The sequence below is a fragment of the Lepidothrix coronata genome, unplaced genomic scaffold (assembly GCF_001604755.1).
Source record: "Lepidothrix coronata isolate B3197 unplaced genomic scaffold, Lepidothrix_coronata-1.0 Scaffold118, whole genome shotgun sequence".
In the NCBI taxonomy this organism is placed as follows: domain Eukaryota; kingdom Metazoa; phylum Chordata; class Aves; order Passeriformes; family Pipridae; genus Lepidothrix; species Lepidothrix coronata.
Window position 1 is genome coordinate 77,970 of NW_016690298.1, and position 13,007 is coordinate 90,976.

Consider the following 13,007-nt stretch of genomic DNA (forward strand, 5'->3'; position numbering starts at 1 on the left):
CATTGATGGTAAAAGCTCAGGAAAATCTTCTTTCTGATTGGTATTATATAAATACCTATAAATGCATATCAGCACCTGGTGCATGGGGCTGGGCTGCTGGATTTGTGAGAGGGCAGAGGAGATCTCTGGTGCTGCTGATGTGCTGGGTCTCACCTGCTGCCCTCAGGACAGCTCAGTCCCCCTTGCCTCAGCTCAGCCTCCCTTTGCCTTGTGCTCCTCAGCTGCCACAAGTGGCTTGGGCTTTTGGCACATCGGGGAATTGCTGCTCAGTAACCCATGCACCGGACACAATTTGCCAAGGCAATTTATGTCTCACTGTACCTGACTGTCAGTCAAAAATGGGGAGGGCAGAAAAGTGCTGCCCACCCCACATGGCTCCTGGCTGGAGAAGCACAGTGGGCTTTCTTGCAGTATCCATGGTTTTTTGGTGCTTCTGGCCTCCTAATGAACTGCCAATTTACAATTTCAGGCTCTAATTAGCTTTCAGGGACATATCGGTGAAAAGCCATGATATGGGTTTATAGGGGGGCCACAAATGTTACTTCTCCTTCAGAGTAAAATTTGTGCTGTGATAGTTTTTCCATCCAATTCTAAGGGATTCTTCTCTTACAATGTAGCCTATTTCTTCTACTCTGACCTTACTGCTTCACTTATTAATTCCATTTTGGGTCCATGCCTGGCTCCCTGAAGCTCTTTTGATTGTCATTTTTTCCCCTTCTCCCTCTGCTTTGAAACACCTCTGCCACTTGGATGCTTCTGTGGGAAAATTGCCTTCCACCACTGTCCTTTCACACCCCAGCACAGGCTGGACTAAACACAGAGCCATCTCTGACCCAAGGCAACTTTCTGTCAAAAAACAAACACAGTCATGAGTGACACTGACATTAAAGAAGTAACCTCCAGGAGTCTCCACGGTTTGTCTCCCTGGGCTCTGCTCTCCAAACATGGTCCTCACTGAGTACCACATTGCAGCTCAACTGGCCCCATCTGAGAGTGGCTCAGGACAGGGACAGGCTGAGCAGAGCTCAAGTGGTGCAGAGCTTCGTGGGGATGCACTGCAGCACCCCCATCACCCAGCCTGCGAGGGACCCCGCAGCTGCTGCAGGAACTGTGCCACCAGCTCTCAGGTGGGAGTCACCCATAAGTGCAAGGTGGGCGAAGTTTGCTGAGGGGCTTCATGTCTTTGTAGGTGTGTGGGGGAGAGGACAGTGCAGGGTGTTTGTTCCCTGGCAGCACACCCCACATGCCTTCAAACACGGGGAGAGTCAGCACAGGGGGTCGTTGCCTCTCCCATGTGCATCAGCCCAAAGGGCTGACAAGGCAGAGTGGAACATGAGCTGGTTGTTATCTTCCTACTTGGGTCTTGCAGAGATTGGGTGGTGGCTTTATTTATTACTGTAGGTAGAGGGAAAAGTGGCAGTTCTGGTGGTAAGGGGTCTTCAGCTGGAACCCATGAGGCCTGCTCTGGTCTCCTCTGCCCCTGTATCAGGGCAGCCTGGACATGGGGAAGGGGCCAGTGGGCTGCTGAGCCCACTGTGCCACTGCAGGGTGCCCCAGGCACTGCAGCTTCCAGCCCCACTCCAAGTAATGTGATTTTCCTGCCTCTTCACAAGTTTTTCTAATCCTTCACTAGGAGCATTCCTAACCCTACATTAGATCCTTATTTCATCTCTACCTGCTTTAAACATGTTTTTCCTTTTCTTACAGTGCTTCCCCAGCTCCTCATCTCCTGCACAGGGAAATGATGTGTACACTGGGATGCTTCTGTTCTTTATGCCTGGCTTCCCACCTAGTACCTTAGAAGAAAGTGTTACAGCTGTTTACTGTTCTGATTCACAACCCAGCTGGCACTGATGCTTCCTTGTGCATTCCCTAAGGTAATTCTGCCTCCCTGCCTTTCTGGGGCTTGTCTGGGATCCCTCTGTTCTTTATCCCAAACTAATTGTATTCTGCTGCTCAGATTAAAGAACCTAGTTATATGTCTGTTAAGATGAAACTGCAGTACAGTTTATGGGGAAGAAGCTCCTTTGGGAAGTGTGAAAGCAGGTGCACCAGAGGCGGAAGCACTGCATTACAGAAAGAGGGGGGATTAGGATTATAAGAGATACAAAACTTCAACATTATTCTTTAAAATAATGGATTCATTATTCCAGTGACAATGTCTTGTGTGTCCCTGTGCTAAGAGGGCTTTTATTTCTTCCCTCTGGAATGGAGAAAGAAAGTGGTTGCTTAAATCGCTATTGACATACAGCACGTGAATTCCAGTTTTGATTTTATGAACAGCCTCTATCATCCTGTCGTGTCTGGACAGCCTCATACTCATTGTACTGTCACCATTCCTATAAATAGCCCGCTTGGTTATGAAGGACTACTAGCGTTTCTTCTGGGAAGAACAGGACTTTCAATTAATGGCATTTTAGGCCAGTTTTTGTCAAAGTTTCTATAGGAGATAGGGTTTGGAGAGTAGAAAACCTGCTAAAGAAAGCCAGTAATCAAAGTATTAATGTTTGAAACACAGACACTCGGCAAGCCTGGAGAATCCACAGAGAAAAATGAAGTTAGAACGAGGAGGATGGTGGTGTGCTTTTAAAAAGGAGGCTTGGCTTCAGGGCTGACAAGCAGCAAGGCAGCTGCCACACGGAGAAAGACAGAAAGACAGATCCAGCAGAAAGCTGGGCTGCAGTGCAAGAATGGCTGTGATGTTGGCAAGTCTGCTCTGCACCCGAAAAATGCACAAGTGTACTGGGGAACGGCAGGTAAGGCAATGTGCTTTTCTGTAAACTTTTGGGGCAAAGTAGGAAGTACCTGTGTATAGAAAACCTTGTGTTTCAGCTCTCAGCTCTTTAGTTGTTGTAAGATCTTTTGAGCGTGGAAGGCACTGGCAGGCAAACAAACAATACCCTCTAAGTTAGTTCGGTAGGGAGGGATGTGTTTAATCTTGTGAAGGGAGTGGGGATCCCTGCTTTTATGGGTACGGGTCATTTGGGCTGTGTGACCCTGTTCTGTGAGTAAATACATTGAAGACACCTAAGAGAGCACACATCCCACTGGCCATGCAGTGAGGGAAGTTCTATTGCACACAGTGCGAGAAGTCAAACACAGGGCAGATTTGCATGGCAGGTAACAAGGCTTGGTGGGTGTCTTCTTTTGACTATTAAAAGTAACAAATGCCAAGACTTTTGGGGTTTTTTTCTTACAATTAGCAACTGATCTGGAATTCAGATCCCATCTCCCACAGCCTGGGTAGTTTCCAAGGGTGCATTGAATCGACAGCAGCACCCTTTGTGCAGAGTGAGTCTGTACACAAGAAGAGAGCCCTGCCAAAAGAAAAGAAATACAGCATTGCATTCAGGGATGTGACTAACTTCTTCTGAACAGAGAGGAAAGGACCATGCTTGCCAGTTATCTCTTCTGTGCATTTCCTCAGTTGTGGCTGGGGCCATCTGATGAGTGTTTCCCTTTCGCTCCCAGCGCGTTGCAGTCTGTCTGCTGTCAGCAGCTAATGAAGTCACTCGCAAGATGCCATTCCCTGGGGAAAAGCAGGGCTATGAATAGACCTGTTACTTGCATCTCTGGTTGCAGTGCTCTCAGCGCTTCTTTTGCTGTGCCACCGCCTCTGATGACTGTGCCACTTATGAACAATGGTCTTTCACTCTTGAGCTACTGCTATTCCTGATGCCAAGAAACAGTCCTCTTCCTTCTAGTAGAGCTGTGTGGAGCTCAGTGAGTGCTTCTGTGCCAGTCCCAGTGACAGGCACAGGTTCTGAGGTACCACACACTTACCAAAAATGTGCAAAAAGTGAATGAGTAATCTTATTGCAGCAAGAGCTTTCAATAATAGTCTGCAGTGAATGTCAGATGCTTCATCAATGCACATCCCACAATAAGGAGGAAAAAAAATTTTTTTCTGAGAGCAAAATTTTTCCATGGTACTGAAATAGAAAAGCAAACAGTTAATCTGATGAGACCACCATCTCTTTCCCCATCTGAGCTTACATGTCTAGGTATCATTAAGCTTGTGTTTAGAAGGAGTTGTGTGTTGGTCTAGACAGAGGTGAGCTATAAAAGAAGCAAAATCAGCAAAAACAAAGACAGATAAAGGATGATGAATCATGATGACATATTGTTCAAAGTATGTAAGAACATGTAAATACTTATCATGATGTGTAGGGCATAGAGTCATTGTTAGTAGCAGTAAAGTCAAGGACTATTCAGTGCACTTTAGTGACTGAGTTTGTGCTTGAGATCTAATCTAAAATAACCTTACAGATTATCTTTGTAAGAAAATTTAGCTAACAAGGTTATAAATGGTGAAAAAGAGAAAAACTAATTAAAGTAGCATTCAATTTTAACATGATCTGTTCTCTCTTCAGGAGATATAGGGTGAAGCTTTCTTAAAAGCTTTTGTTTTATATACAGTTTATTATTTTTTACCAGACTTGATGGTTTCAACAGTCTCTCCCCAAATCAAGTTGTCAAAGTTTTAATTCTCAGAAAGCTAGGGTGAAGTCTTCAACAAAACACAAATGTAGATTTTTCTGCATCGTGATCCAAATGTCTGAACCATTCCTACACGAGCAGAGTTACAGTTGTTGTCTCATATGAACCTTTGTTCAGATGCCTCATCCTCCTGCTTATATAAAAACAAAACAAAAACCCCTTATTACTCATAATTTTCGTATTAATTCTGGTTGGCTGAATAAGTTTGAGTGATTCATGACCTATGTTCAAATTTAACACAGCCTTCAATGTGTTCAGCCTGACATGTGGTATCTTACAATATTGATATATCTCATCAACCTAGCAATCTGCATCAGGTTGCTGAAGCATGGCTTGAAGGGAAAATGATACAGTAGTCCTGATCTACTCCTCTGTCAAAGCTTTGATTAAACATTCAAGCTATCAGAGTGAAGGAGCTCGGGGATGCATGAGATGCCTGGCCTGTCATTAACAATATTTCTTTTTGAAAGTTTAGGAAGATAGGAATATGCCTCTTAAATCAGATGTCTGTCCCCTGGCCAGCATCTGAATGGCATTCTCTGGTACCCTACATAAAAGAAAACACAAATGAATTCATCTGATTTTCCTGTACAGTTACTCAGCACTTTTTCCCAGTAGCACCCAAAGCAGGCGAGTAAGTTCGGTAGAGCAGAGCTGGAGGAGTGCTGCTCTGGCAGCAGTTCTCATCCTTTTCCTAGGCTACAGAGTTGCAAATCCAGGGATAGGTTTCTCCTTTAGGGTTTGTTTCCCACTGCTGGCACCCAGACAGCCTGAAGGTTGATGAGGCAATCCTCGGGTAGACCTTGGTCCAAATGAGGTTTCATTTAGCGCTGCCCCTGAAATGAGGCTCTGACAGACTACCTAGGAATGACACTTGTATGATAAAGATCCCTGGCTGTGTCTGCTGAGGTGTCTTATTAGGGTCATGGAGAGATTGGTTTTTCTTCCCTTAGCAGAACAGTCTAGGGATAGGACTGCAAATGCTGTCATTTCTCTCCAGGACAGAAAACCTACTTGGAATGATGAACCTTTTTATCCCTAGAAGATACTTCTTGCTTCCTTGAGTGCCATGCTAGCAGCAATTAATCTCATCCAACAGCAACGGATATTAAAGCTACAGCCAATACCTACAATGGTTTTTAAAAATCAGCTACAGCAAGCTGTGCTTCCTCTCCGACCCTTTCCTGGCTTCCACATCTCCTGTGCTTGGCTGTCCTCCACCCAGGCTTTCAGGCTCAGATTTGGAAATCCCTTGCTCCTGACAGTGGACCGTTATTTTTCTGGCAATATTTACCTGCTGTCCTTGTGAAACAGAATCAAGCCTCTGTGATGCCTGTGCTGTTATTCAGAGTATTAATAGACATTATAAACAAAAGAGATTGTCAGATTTCTGCTACAAGAGCTGCACTCAGGAATTTCTTCAGCCAGGAAGGCTGTCCAGATTGGAGCTTGTGATGCCCTGAATCTAGACTGGTTCTGGTTGTAAGAGTGGAGCAATTACTTTCAAGGAACAATCTTCCTCAAGCATCACTATAACAACAGAAGAAGCACAGTACCAGGTTCATAAAGAAAACTATACACTATGGAGACTATGAACTCAGAAAAATGTAAGCAAAAGGCCAAGTCTTGAAAGATTCATTAACATGGAAGTTCAGAAGCATGAGCTAAATCAAACTGTCATTGCTCAATCCACAAGCATAGCAAATAAACATAAGAAGGGATTTTTGAAGCAGCAGGGGAAGAAAAAAAAATACTCCTATAAAAGTGGTGAGGATGAATCAGGTGGTAAAACATGAGAGCATAAACATCAGTTCAGAATGAAGGAAAAATAGGCTTTATTACTCCACATGAGAAAGCTGATGATGAAGGAGACTTAGCAAAAATGAATGATTTTATCAGTAATATGACTGCACAGACATTGTGGATAGTTGTGTGTCTGAATAAATATCTGCAATGGTTTTGTTTGCTTCTCTGTATGTTTAAAACCATAAATATTGATCAACTTTCACAATGAGGTAGAAAATGCTGACATGAGAACGTAAAAAATATGGACTTTCCACAAGACATTATTAGCATATTCAGGCCACTGCTGACACTATCTATTAGATAATCTTACCTGAAACGGTTACCGTGATTTTTGACTTGTAGGTCGTGTACCCATCCTGTCTAATCTTCAGGTTAACATGACACAGGCAGAAGAAGGAATTTCTGTTTTTACTACATTCAAGAAAGTTCACACACTACAGAGCCAGAGAGGAACTTGCCTAGCTTTGTAGTACAGAAAGAAAGGTGTACTCTGTAGCAGTAAGCATCTGATATCCCCAAGTTAGGAACAAGTTTGTTCTTGACTGTGTCTACAGAAAGTGCAGTGAGGCACCTCCTGTGTGTCAGCCCAAGCCCTGTGTCTGCTGTTTCCCAGAGGTTTGCTTATCTCCTTATCCATGACTTGGCACAGTCACTGGGAGCAACCATAGCACCACTGTTTTACCTGTTTAAATTTTTCCTTGGCTTCTCCTGTTCCTCTCAGCTGCTGAGCACAGCTATCACTTTCTGATGTAAAAGGGCATTCAGATGCCTCTTTCAAATAAATGTTAACTCATTAACCTCTTTACCCTTATGTGTATTTCTCATACAGTTTTAAAATTTTGTAGTGACCCTATGGTAGTTAGACACTCAAACATCTCTCCTGATTAAGGTGGGCAGGGTCTTGCTCTAATTGAGAGAGTCTCATCCATCAGATCAGTATCTTACTGTAAATCAAAAGCAAAAATAATGTTGGAAAGAATCACAGCATAACTGACTCAATAAATAACTGACAACTATGAGTCAGTGTCTGCATTTCTTCCCTAACATAACACTATATGGTAGAATGGCTTTGAATAGGTTTTTCCTGTAATTTCAGGTAATGATTAACTCCCAATGACTAAAATATCTCCAGGAGAACTGATGAGACATCTCATATAGTTACTCAAGTTCAAAACTGTATTCAAACTTTCACTTTAGTTCTCTCATGCAAAAACACACTTATTTTAACTGAAGCTATTTTAAAACTACCTCATAAATATAAAGTCAGCAGTATTGTTAGAACATAGTTTTAAGCTAAAATGAGTGTATTCCAGACAAATGCACACAGAGTATGTGCATGGAGTTTTATTATTTGTCCCATTTGTAAGACAGAAGCCATTTTAGTGCCTCTGGCAATGCAGTCATCTCTGAGATGAAATATAATTGTACCAGATCACATTGTAGGATAAAAGACTGAGGAGCGAGCACTGGAAAGAACAAAAAACAGAGAAAATCTATGTGAGTAGGTTTGTCCTGAAGGAAAAGCTCCCACTTCATGGTTTCACTCCTGAAGAGGGTGTGTTAAAGCATGCAAGATAATAAAGAGCAACAGATGTCTTACGAATTGGTATTATGAAGAGTGTTGTAAGGCATGTAACTTTTGAGAAGAAAGAATATTTTTCACACAAACTACATGACCTACATTGCAGCAAACACAGTATTAATTTTCTGGAACTGAGATTGTTATAATTTATTTCAATATAATATAATAGGATTAGATCATGTAACATGCTAAAAAATAGCTGATGATAACAACATATATATTAATATATCAATATGGTAAGTAAAAGAATTGTAAGCTAAGAAATAGTAGAGAATCTCTGTGGGACACTTGTAAGTTACTTCCATGCCTGGTTCTGAAAAGCAGAAAGTGGTGAATATATGGAAGAGAAAGAAGTGAGAGCAAAGATGGGCAAGAAATGGGGAAAGAAATGGACAGGCAAAATCAGCACTGATGTGCCTGATGTGAGTGTGAATGTGATGTGTGTGGCCTGGATGTCAGGTATAAGAGGAATGTGATAATTAAAAAAAAATTGCACATAGTCATACAAGAGGACCTGAGATGTTTGTGTACAAAAATCACATGCAAACACACACAGGCTAGAACTGCAGCATTCAGGATGACTCCGAATCTTCCAAGAATAGTGAAATATGGTAGATGGGTAATCTGTGGCTGAAATGCACTTAAACTAATGTGTAGTCTGTTAAGAAAACTAGAAATAAAACCAGAGGTACAGAGGCATCACTCAGTAGCAATGAAGTTGCCTACAGAGGCAGAGAAAGGTAACGTAGGCAGAATGGAATTTGTCAAACTAAAGGTCTTCTGAAGGACCGCTAAGGAACTGTTACACTTAGATCTAAATCAGATTACTAAAAACACGGAAGAGAAACTCCCAAGCATTGCCTCATTGCAGGAGATTTAAACTCGTCAGAAATAGAGTATAAAGCAAATGTTCCTGATAACGATAGAGCCAGTTATTCCAGGGCATAATAACTGGCAGATTTCATCACTGAGCAGTCACTGGACTACCATGATGCTATTCTAGGTGGTCTTTGTTAGGTAGTGATGACATAGAGCAGCTGGTTGTAGAAAATAACCTAGCTAAAGTTATCCCAACTTGATAAAACTCAAAATAAGTGAAAGAACGAACAAGAATAGGCCCGGTAGTTTCTCAGAATTTGTCCTTTTGAAGTATTGTACCTAAAGGAATTAGTTAGTGATATAAATTGGTTGAAGGTTCCAAATCTATTAGAATTAATTTAATTTAAATAATAATTTAAACATCTGTAATTTGCACTGTAAGTAGAGAGTGAAGGGTGTTAGCACCTTACAAATCCTTAAAAGAAAATAAACATTAGGAGTGAGCAAATAGCGTGAAAGTCATAGGGGAAGAAATCCCTACCATTCCAGATCATCAGTGAAAACAGTATTTTGGTAACCTAGAAGAAGAGGATCCAGTCAGATCTGTCAAATTTACAGACATGCCACCTGTAAACAACATTTGAAAGACTGAGAGTTTCTCCTGCCACACAGATAAAAGGGGGTCTGGTATGTGGCAAGGATGGGGTAGAGATCAAAGCCTATATGGACAGTGCCCAAACCAAGTAAATTCTGTGAAGACAATGGTATAGATCATGGAGTAAAATAGAATCAAGATGGGAAGTATCTGTAGAAACTTGAAAACTAAATACAAAGTGTAGTAGGCCTATAGCGAAATGGTGTCTCTTATACATCCTAAAATGCTCAAAGAAGCAAAATTAAATTTCAGGTACAGGATCAAGTTTTTCTTTAAAGATCTACCAAAACAAAGGAGACAGAAAGAGCATATGAAAAAGTGACATCACATCTACAACTTCATTAATTAACCTTAGTAATATGAAAATTTTGTGCACATTTTGCAAGAAAGAATAAATAAGGGTGCAAAGATAAAATAGAGAAAATAAGCAATAACTGTTTAATACAGCGTATTAGGACTGGGGGAATGTATGTATGGTACCATCTCTCTGGAAAGGGCATTGTTTGGCAACTTTAAGGTTGTGTAGAGATTTTCAAGTGTCACTGTTTCATCTAGTCCTTCAAAGTGTTAACACTTTCCATTGTTCCTAAAAGTGGAGTGGCCAGATGAGAAAAATATCTGTACCATTATTCCCCTATATACAATTGTGAGGGAACAGAGAGCTGAAGGTGTGGGGTACAATTTAATAGTACAAGTGCTGGACCACATCCAAATGGAGGTAGAAATGATTTCTGTTGTAAATTGGATCAGTTGGACAACAGAAGGACCACAAGGTCTTGGTTAGTCATTTAATGATGCTGAGAGAGCTGGGATGGAGCCATGGGAGAGGCAAAAATGATCCTTCTTAAATATGATATAGGAGACTCAAAGAAGGGATACCTAAGTACGGACACCATTGTAGGAGGCACTGGTCAAAGCTTCTCTGGGTACCGAAAACAGTCACCCAAAATTAGGAAAGAGCATTGAAAGAAATGCAGAAAAGTAGTATTGGACAAAACAAAGAATGAGGCATATACAGTTGCTATCTATAAATATATCAAGAGGAGGGGAAAAAGGGCAGGGCAAATACTAGGAAGGGAAAGAAGTTATTTAAGTTGCCAGACAATGTTGTAATTAAAATAAATGGATATAAATTGAAAGTTAGTCTATTCAGGCTGGAGCTGCGAAGGTTTCCAGCCATGAGAAGAGTGAAATCTCTGAAACAATCTTCTAGTAAGAGTAACAGGAACAAAGTATTATAGGTGTGGGTATCACAGTGAAATGGAAGTTATTTGCTTGCAAATTGGATAATAAGAATTAACCTAGCTCTTGCATAACGGTGAGTAGAGCCACTTTCTATTTGCCTCTCTGTCAGAGAGTCAAACAGTCTGAGTAGCCTTATGATGAATTTTCATAAGTTTATTAACAGAGCTGTGTAAGATGAAAGGACACATCTTCAGTATCTATGGGATCCTTTGCAGTGTTATGCCCTCTGCTTTGTACTGCTGTGGCAATAGTATTTTTTTAAATTTCTGCTAATGTATGGGTTCAGATAGAAAGCATGACTCTATGGCCTCCTGTGTCATATTGACATGCTACAAAATGTTAAGATTTAAATTTTTTTTAAATATTGTTTTAAAATCGTGATAAATCTGTGTGCTAAGTGTCCAACTAAAGCACAGCAATGCAGTTGCAAATGTATGAGATAAGAAACATATGTGTCAGTGGATCTAATATTACTGCCAGTATTTACACGATTAATCATTTTGAACTCCTAGAAAACATTGCTAGGGAAAATCTGCTCTACATTATCATTTTTGTTTTACTCATCAAAATACTTGATTTAGTTGATTTTATTTTTATTTAGAGGTGGTTCTATTTACATGTTCCTAGTCTTGCATGGTTTTATTAGATATAGAATATCGACAGTTCTGATCAGTTCTTTAAGAATTGTAGAAGCACTAATCATTATATATAATGTTGTTTTTTCCAATGTTCCTGTTTACATGTGAACAGACATGGTTTGTTTAAATTTCCTTCCTATTTCCAGAAGAAACACATAAGAATAAGGCAAAATTTATAAAATATAGTAATAATTTACATTGACAAAGATGTTGCAAACAATTTCTGACATTTCAGAATCATGTAACTGAACTTATAACAAAGACAATAGAAGTACAATGTTCTGTTTACTGTGAGAGATGGAATTTGAAAAAAACATGCAAACTAAATTATAACTCTAATATAACATAAGTGACTAAATTGTTTAAAAAATATGTGAACGCCTCCAAAGATTCTTATATAAGTTGCAAGGCAAAATATTGCTAAATGGTAACAGACCTGTCAGTATCTGAACACCTTTTTCCCTCGTGAGTTCGAAAGTCCTCACTTCTCTACTCCAAAGGAGCAGAGTAGCCATAAGATGGCAGCACTCTGCACAAAAGCTCCTGAAACCCTAAATCCTGCTCTTTTCCCAAAAAGAGACGTCAGCCACTGGTGGGAACAAGTGGCCTGAACGCTGGGTGTCTGTAAATGGAAATCAAGCTGGCTGAGCCCAGAATAACTCCTGAGAAGCTTCAGAAATGCTTTCATGCAGTACCTGAGCCCATTTTCCTCAGTTTTTAGCAGCTGTTTGGGTGCTGAGCTAAGCACTCTTTTCTTATCTGTTCTGGTTATTCTAGAGTAACTTTATTCAAACCACGTATTGTAGCAAAGCACACCACCTCTGTAGGTCTCAGTAAGGTCAGCTCTAAAACTATTTTCTGTGTGTAAAGCCAGAGTGGAATCACTTTTTACAAGTGATTTAATCCCAGCTCCATAGCTTAGAATTTACATATAGATGGTCAGGCCTGAAGATGTTGTGTTTGCATAACCTGAGAGGCCTTTCCAAAAGCAAGTTCAGCTTGCTGCTGGGCTGTGCTAAAGGGTTGTCTTTCCCTTCGTGCCGCTCCAACACACCTGGCTCGGGACTCACTTTGGCCTTCTGTGCTGGGGACAGCAGGTCTGGTCTGAATTTAGCATTAATCTGAATAGAGTAAGTTACAAAAAGTTCTTCAGCTGAAGTGCAGGTATCCGAGGAGCTGTGCAGTCAGTATTCAGTGTCGTTCCCATCCCAAATATGCTCAACCTTGCACCAGCCTTGAGGAGAGGTGCTTGCTCTGGTGCCCCTGCCCCAGGTTTTTATCAAGTAGGGAAAATAAGAGGTACCATGTAACCATGAAAAACAGACAGAAACCGAGGCCAGATTTGATGGGCTGTGTGGAAGTCCCTGGCCAGGTTTGAGTGTCATAGGCTGATTGGCAGTCCTTTTCCAATGCCAGGTGATTTTCCTACAGTTCCAACTGAGCCCTTCTGCAGTTCAGAGGTTTGATTATTTTACTTTGGGTGTGAGAGTGTATTCAAATCTGAAAAGCAAACAAATCTTTCAGGGTGCTTACCCATGCCAAGAAAACCAAGAACAGAGGTTTGCTCATGCCTTCGGCTGGAACCAGCCAGGTCAGAGCTGTGGGTAAGGTAAACATGAGTTGAAAACACCCTGACTTGCCTGCCTGCTGCTTATTGCACAGTTGGTGAGCAATTCCTCCTCCTTCCTTCTCTTCCTCTCTGTTTGTTCAGAGGTAGGTTGTTGACTTCATTCTCTGCCCTCGTCCACCAGCAGCATGCTGC

At 41.2% G+C, this 13,007-nt stretch overlaps 1 protein-coding gene across 2 annotated transcripts in view; it reads left to right on the forward strand.

Annotated features, from left to right (window-relative positions):
- The first annotated feature begins 1,666 nt into the window (after window positions 1-1,666).
- Window positions 1,667-13,007, forward strand: part of ITGB6 (integrin subunit beta 6) — a 50,050-nt gene continuing 38,709 nt past the window's right edge. Inside the window, exons 1-2 of one of the 2 annotated variants that reach the window (XM_017825416.1) lie at window positions 1,667-1,877; window positions 2,519-2,756. The gene's annotated coding sequence lies outside the window, so the exon portion shown is untranslated. Of the gene's footprint in view, window positions 1,878-2,518; window positions 2,757-13,007 lie in introns of those variants that run through there. The other variant, XM_017825417.1, reaches the window with a different exon arrangement.